Raw genomic sequence first — 8,404 nt, 5'->3', positions numbered from 1 at the left:
ATCTGTTGATAGTGTGAAACGATCTCCGACGTTCTTACGATCCCCGAATTGGCTTGGTGATACTATAAAAAAGAAGGAAAATAAAGGGAGTAAACGTAAAGCTTAGTAAGTTTACAAAGCGTAAAGCTTAGTAAGTTTACAAAGCGTAAAGCTTAGTAAGTTTACAAGCAAATAAATAATAACATTTATCATAAATAATTATACTCATAAATTATCATCAAGTATCATGGTCTTTGCTTCTTTTTTACTTACTCTCTTACTTGTTTGCTTATTTGCTTACTTAAATAACTCATGATTATAACTTACTCCTCCCTTGCTGAAATTTCTTTCTCAACTAATAATTGAGATATTCTTAACCCTTATAACTCACCTGAATCTATTTATTATGCTTTTACCTGAACTTTCATGTAACATAGTCTATTTACTAGCCCGTTGAACCACTTGGAATACTAAGGATACTCGGGTCTCTTGTCTGATAATAACATGCCAAATCCATGTCCCAGACATGGTCTTACATGAGATGTTTCCTGTACTGCCAATGCCATATCCCAGATATGGTCTTACATGGGAGTTCTCATATCGGTGCCCATGCCATGTCCTAGACATGGTCTTACGGGGGACCTCTCATCTCAGTGCCAATGCCATGTCCCAGACATGGTCTTACATGGGACCTCTCATAACCTCAATAATTCCAATGCCATGTCCCAAACATGGTCTTACATGGGGTCTCATTCCCTTAATGTCATGACATTTGTATTCGATACATTCCTAATGTTTCAACGAGACTTTTTAACACTGATTCTCTGTCATCTCATACTTGAGTCAACAATAAATAATTTCATGAAATAAGTACATAATTGCTGGAAAATAACAACATTAATAATAATTATTGAAATATTACATTTATTTACCGTAAACTTACCTCGGTACAAAATACGATCATATCTAGCAACTTAGTCCTCAACTTTCTCTTTACCCTGTCTAACTCCCGATTTCGTTCCTCTTGATTTATAATAGCCAAATTAGCTTATTTAATACTCACAGTCATCAAAACAGTCCTTTACTCAAACTTTGGAAAAATTATGATTTTGACCCTAAACTTTTGCATATTTACACTATTTCCCCAAAGCTCGAAAATTAAACTTCATCCCTTATTCTTATGTTTTGTGACATGCTGAACATCTTTCCCTTCTATGGCAACATCAAATTCCCACTCTAACATTTACTTATGAACATTAGGTATTTTTACTGATTGTGTCGTTTTACTCATTTCCACTTAAAATTGCCTAGCAAAAGTTGTTTAACATAATTTTAAGCTTCATATTCTACCATAAAACACCAAAATAAACACATTTCACCTATGGGTATTTTCCCAAATATGAACCCTAACAAGAATTAATGGTAGAATAAGCTAAATCAAGCTACAAGGACTCTAAAAACGTAAAAAAAAATTAAAAATAGGGCTTGGATGCACTTACTATGAGCTTGAGAAAATGAAGAAACCCTAGATATGGTCTCCCTTGAAGTTTCGGCCCTTATGGAGAAGATGAGCACATTTTTCCATCTTTTTCCCTTTTAATTCTTTTCATTACCAAATGACTAAAATGCCCTTCATTAAAACTTTAGTTATTTTTATCTATGCATGCCCATTTTTGTCCATGAAAATCTAATGGTCTAATTACCATTTAAGGACCTCTACTTCACTGATGCACTTCAATTAAATCCTTTATCATCTAAAGCTCATATTTACCCACTTTTGCAATTAAACCCTAATATGCAATTTAGACATGCAATCGCTAAAATTTCTTATCGGTATTCTAACACATGCATCCAATCAATCGGTAAATCACAAAAATTAACTACAATAAACTTTCATATCTTAGATTCACTATTTTTCAATCACTGTTCCGTTTAGGCCCTATTTCGGGTTGTTTGTAACACTCCAAATTTTGGGACTAGAAGAAATAGGTTTTGAGCAAGGGAACAGTTAGGAACTGCACATAAATACTTAGTTGTGCAAGGAAGTGACATAAAGGAATGTCTGCTTCAATGGTTAAGTGATTCAGGAGTGTTTGGAAGTGTTTGAGAAGTCAAGGGTTCAAGCCTGGGCTTATGCAAAATTTTTATTTTAAGTGAATAAAATCCTTGGATCTAGATAGTAGGTTCTTAAATTATTGTGGTTAAAATATGACCTAAAAATAGCTTGTGGTCTAGTGGCAAGGTGGCGTGTTGTGTAACTGTGAGGTTTGAGGTTCAAATCCTGGGTTGCGCAATGGAGTATTTATTTTGCTACTTGAGCTGTGTAGGTGGTGGAGTTGGACTAGAATACTGCTAAAAAGAGTTTGAACTGGTCGTAGAGAGAATTGAGGAATCATATTTGGAAAGATTTGAGGAGAGAATATTGGGATTTGGGGAGGCTATTGTTGTGGGGTGATAATAGTAGAAAATTAAGGGATTTGGGGGTTATCAATTGGGATTTTTATTTTCTTTAAATTCCTTTCAAGTTCTTTTCCAAAATTTTAGACGTTTCAATTCTCCCAATCCCCTGCCAATTTTGTTTTTGCTGATTTTCCTTTCTCTTTTCCTCCTTTCGTCTTTGGCACTTCCCGTTCGGTGTGGCTCAATTGCTGTTGGTGTTCTTGGTGTGTGTTCTGGTAACTTTAGTTAATGTGATTGAAATATAGGTTTTGGTAATTGTTACTAAAAGGGTTTTCTTGTGTTAGGAGAAGATTAAGTGATTGGAGTTCTTACCTAACGGAGTCGTCGTGTGTGGAATCGCCAATGTTTAGTCGAAGGTAAGGACTTTTGTTGTTATTAAAGTTGCTCTTCTCGCTGGGGTTGCCAATAGGTGTTAATTGAGTGACTAATTGGAGTTTTAATTGATCAAATTTAGGTTCTGCTGGTCTCGAGAGTGTTTCGGCATCAAACCGCATCAGGTGTGTAACAACACTCTATAAATGATATCGTGAAATGTCGAGAAGTGTGTGTAATCACACCCTTTTAACTCCAAATCGGTAAAAACTGAAAAGCCGAAAATGACGGCGTTCGAGGCCACATGAGCGTATGAATGCTCCTGGGGTAATCCGGGCCCACGAAACATGGTGCTTGACTATAGAGGCCGCCATGAGCATTCTCATGGGCTTAGGCCGAAATGGGCCACGTTGGGCTGAAATGGGCTATGTGGGCCCAATGGGCTTATAGGCCCCACACGGATGAAATCCACGAATTGTGACAAATACTAGACTGGGCTATGTAGATCTCATAGCCATGAAAGAATCTGGGTTAAACGGGTTGCACGAAAGTGTGGGCCCACTTGGGCCGAGTAATGGGTCTTGGGCTCATTTACACTATTATGACCATTTAGGTTACCTGAGTCACTCGAGGCGACTGCAGACCTTTGAAGAGGTCAGAATCTGCACCGAGACCCCCATAGGGTAAAATGACTGAAATACCCTGATAGGGTAAAATGACCGAAATACCCCCATAGGGTAAATTGACCGAAATACCTCTATAGGGTAAAATGACTGAAATACCCTCATAGGGTAGAATGATCGAAATACCCCCATAGGGTAAAATGACTAAAATACCCTTGAAAGGTAAAATGACCAAAATACCCCCAAAGGGTAAAATGACCGAAATACCCCCAATAGGTAAAATGACCGAAATACCCTTGAAGGGTAAAATGATCGAAATACCCCTGAAGGGTAAAATGATTGAAATACCCCCGAAAGGTAAAATGACCAAAATACCCTCGAAATGTAAAATTACCGAAATACCCTCAAAGGGTAAAATTACTAAAATACCCTCAAAGGGTAAAATTATTAAAATACCCCTAAGGGTAAAATTACCGTAATACCCCCTAAGGGTAAAATGATCTTTATACCCCTAGAAGATTAAATGACTATTATGGCCTTATGATAAGCATGACTACGATTGAGCATGACATTTTGCATACACGTATGATATTATGTCACGACATATTACATGGGGTTGGGTTGTTATATTTGGAGGAAGTGTACTGTACTGTTAAGGTCGCACGGGTCGCCCAAGACGACTGTGGACCTACTGGTGGCTTTGCCACATATATAATTACTGGCAGCTTTGCTACGATACTGATACTGGCAGCTCTGCTGTGATGCTATTACTGGTAGCTTTGCTGCGATATTGGTGTGTTGGCTGGGTGGGTCGATTTTATCCCACATGGTGTATTGGTGGTACGGAGTGGTGTGTTGGCTGGATTAGGATGGGTTGCATGATTGTACTGTACTATTATTGTATTGGGCTAAGGCCCACACTGATTTTGTATTGGCTAAGGCCCACACTGTTATTGTATTAGGCTAAGGCCCACACTAATTCTATATTGGGCTAAGTCCCACACTGATTATGTATTGGGCTAAGGCCCACACTGTTACTGTATTGGGCTAAAGCCCACACTATTACTATATTGGGCTAAGGCCCACACTGTACTGTCACTCAATAGGGCTCAGGCCCATCAGAATCGCATCTTTTTTCTTGAATGACTGATAGGGGATTACACACTGAGTTTTCGTAAACTCACCCTTTCTTTTATTTACTTACAGGAAATCCTCGGTCATAGGCGATTTGGTGCTGTGAGGGACTCGAAAGTGGCCACACTACTGCAGTTGTTTATTACTAGTTTCTATTTAAATATAAAGTTTGTGTTGGGTTTATTCATGTAATAAGGGCCTTTTAAGTTTGTTTAAGTTTTTAATTGGAATTTTTGCTCATTTACTTTAAATTGCTAGTTTAGGGAAGACGAATTTTCAAAATAATAACTATTTTCAAAGTCACGAACTTTAAACGATTGGAGCTTTCAAATGCTTTCGCGTTTTAAAAACAACTATTATAACAGTAGCAAATAATAAGGCAAACGTTTTAAGTAGACGATTGTTAAATAATAATAAAGGGGTTTTTAAACCTAGAAACGAATTTTTACCAACGAGTTTAATTTTCGCTAAACACCTCAATGTGACACCGCCAGATTCGGCCTTATCGTCTAAGCCGAGTTTGGGGTGTTACAATGTTACATAGACACAAAGAATTTACAAGTTTACAAGTATAATAAAGTAATATACACAAAGCATGCATACAATAACACAAGTGTCCAAGAATGTCAAAAAGATTATACCAAAAGCTTATGAAGGCATGCTCATTAGTCCTAACTCTCCCCTAATTATCCAAAGTCTCTCATTATCTAAAGGTTTTGTAAAAATATTGGCTAGTTGATGCAAAATATCTACAAACTCTAGAACTATGTCACCTCTTTTCACATGATCTCTAATGAAATGGTGTCTTATCTCTATATGTTTTCTTTAAGAGTGTTGGTTGGGTTTTTTGGTTAAGAAAATAGCACTAGTGTTATCACACCCTATAGGAATGTGATCCATATCAATTCCATAGTCAACTAATTGTTGCTTCATCCAAAGAATTTGAGCACAACAGCTACCTACGGCACAATATTCTACTTTGGTTGTGGACGCTACACTATTTTGTTTCTTAAAGAACCAAGAAGCAAGCATGTTTCCTAATAATTGGCATGTTTCGAAAGTGTTTTTTTTTATCTAACTTGCATCCTCCATAATCCGCATCGGAGTAAGCATGCAAAATAAATGATGACTCTTTGGGATACCAAAGTCCTAAATCTGGGGTGTCCATGAGGTACCTAAAGATTCTCTTAATGGCTTGTAAATGTGACTCCTTAGGAAATGGTTGAATCGAGAGCACAAACAAACATTAAACATTATATCCAGTCTATTTGCGGTAAGATAAAGCAATGACCCTATCATAGACCTATAAAGTTTAGTGTCAACACATTTACTTCATTTATCTTTATCAAGCTTTATTGAAGTGCTCATTAGTGTTGATTAAGGCTTTAAGTCCTCCATTTTAAACTTCTTTAGCATTTCCTTGATGTATTTGGCTTGATTGATAAATATGTCATTGCCCCCAAAAGAAGTTGAGCTCACCCATCATGCTTATATCAAATTCACTTTGCATAATCTTAAAAAAATCTTGGCAAAAAAGTTCATTGTAGCACCAAATATAATATCATCAACATAAATTTGTACTACTAAAATGTCTGTCTTTAGTTTTTATGAACAATGTGGTGTCTACTTTACCTCTTCTAAAGCCATTTTCAATTAAAAAATTGGAAAGCCTTTCATGCCAAGCTCTAGGAGCTTACTTCAAACCATATAGAGCTTTGGACAATTTGAAAACATGATTTGGAAAATTTAGATTTTCAAAACTGGGAGGTTGTTCAACATAAAGTTCTTCATTTATGAAACCATTTAAAAATGCACTTTTGACATCTATTTGAAAAAGTTTGAAATTATTTGAACATGCAAAAGCTAATAACATCTTAATGGCTTTGAACCTAGCCACGGGTGCATAAGTTTCATCATAGTTTATACCTTCCTCTTGGATAATCTAGCCTTATTTCTAACAATGTTACCATTTTCATCAAGTTTATTTCTAAATACCCATTTAGTTTCTATAGTTGGATGATTACTAGGTCTATCAACTAAATTCCATACTTGATTTCTTTCAAATTGATTTAATTCTTCTTGCATAGCCGTTATCTAAAACTCATCATTTAAAGTATAATCAATGTTTTTTAGGTTCTATGCAAGAAATGACAGCAACATAATTACAAGTATTTCTAATTGAATATCTAGTAATTACCCCTTTAGATGGATCACCAATGATGTGTACATCCTTAACATATGAAAGCTTTCTTAGGTGGCTAGATTCTCTTTCAATGTGAGTTGGTTCTTGGAGTTCATCAACTTTGAGTTCTTGAACTAACTCACTTACGCCTTGATCTTCATGTGATGCTTGACTTTAGTCAACTTGATATATTTCTACATCATCAAAATTAATATATTCCTTTCTAGAAGGAGAGTTAGATTCATCAAAAATAACATGTATGGATTCTTCTACAACAAGGGTTCTGTTGTTAAAAATTATATAAGTTTTAGAATTTGTGGAATAACCAAGAAAAATACCTTTATCACTTTTGGCATCAAATTTTCCTAAATTTTCTTTTACATTATTCAAACAAAACATTTGCAACAAAAAGGATGAAAGTAACCTGTGTTAGGTTTTCTTCCTTTAAAAAGTTCATCAGGAAATTTCTTCAAAATAAGCCTAACCATGGCTCTATTTATAATATAGCAAGAAGTGTTTATGGCTTCCGCCCAAAAATATCTTAGCAAATTATTTTCACATAACATGGTTCTAGCCATCTCCTTTAAGGTCCTATTTTTCCTCTCAACAATTTTATTTTGTTGAGGGGTTTTAAGTGCCAAAAAATTATGACTAATACCATGTTCATTACAAAAATTTTCAAAGTCAAGGTTTTGAAATTCTTTTCCATGAGCCTATTTTCATAATTAATTAACAATAATTTATTTAACCCAAATTAAATTGGATTAAAATTAAAATTAATTATATTATGAATTAAGACACATAATTTGGACTGTCTTAGGTTGAAAAATTAGTTCACCTTGATGCTTCAAAATTGCTTCTCGGTTTTGTGCTTCTAACAGTATCTGCCGAGCCGTTTTTCGCCCTTTGTGCAAATCTGTCGAAAAATTTCAAAATTAATCAAAATTAATTATAAAATTAATTAAAATTAAAAAATTTAATAATTTAAGTACAAAATAATTATTTTGTAATAATTATATATTTTTCGACGAGAATTTTACCAAAACTGCATGAATTTGAGTTAAAAAGGGCATGAAAAATTTTGTATATTTTTGTGTTGCCACACCCCCAAACTTAATTCATTGCTCGTCCTGAGTAATGCAAAAATTTGGAAATAATTTCTCGAAAACCCCTTTGTAAAATTCGTTCAGAACAACATGCTTCCCAAAATCATGATTTTAGTATACTTATGCTCAAAAACAAGAAATTTGATATTTATGCTACTTATGTATACATATCATTAAAATTAATCTCAATTATTATTATGATAGAAAAAATAGACTAAATGCTTGCTAATAAAGACATGTTCAATCCCTAACAATTTGGTTTTATTTCCTTATTCAAGATTACGCTACAATCATCAAGTTTAATTTATGCCTTCGGATGTTGAACATAGCAATTTCTCTCCACTAATGTAGGTAGCATAGAAACTTGAATGAATAGGCCTTTTAAAAGGTTGTAACATGGCTAGGCTAGGGGTAGGTACAAGATAGATAAATTTAGGCTAAAAATCCTAGACTCAGCTTAAATTGGATCCTCGGAATAATTACCTTCAATACACCAACTTACTTTGCTTTCACATGCTCTTTTGTACATCTATTTTCTTTCAAGTACATATGCTCTCTTTTTTTGTTCTTTTTCTTTTATTTTTCTTTTTCTTTTTTTCTTTTTTTTC

The sequence above is a fragment of the Gossypium raimondii genome, chromosome 6 (assembly GCF_025698545.1).
Source record: "Gossypium raimondii isolate GPD5lz chromosome 6, ASM2569854v1, whole genome shotgun sequence".
NCBI lineage: Eukaryota > Viridiplantae > Streptophyta > Magnoliopsida > Malvales > Malvaceae > Gossypium > Gossypium raimondii.
The sequence above is the reverse complement of the archived record's forward strand: the minus strand, read 5'-3'. Positions refer to the sequence as shown.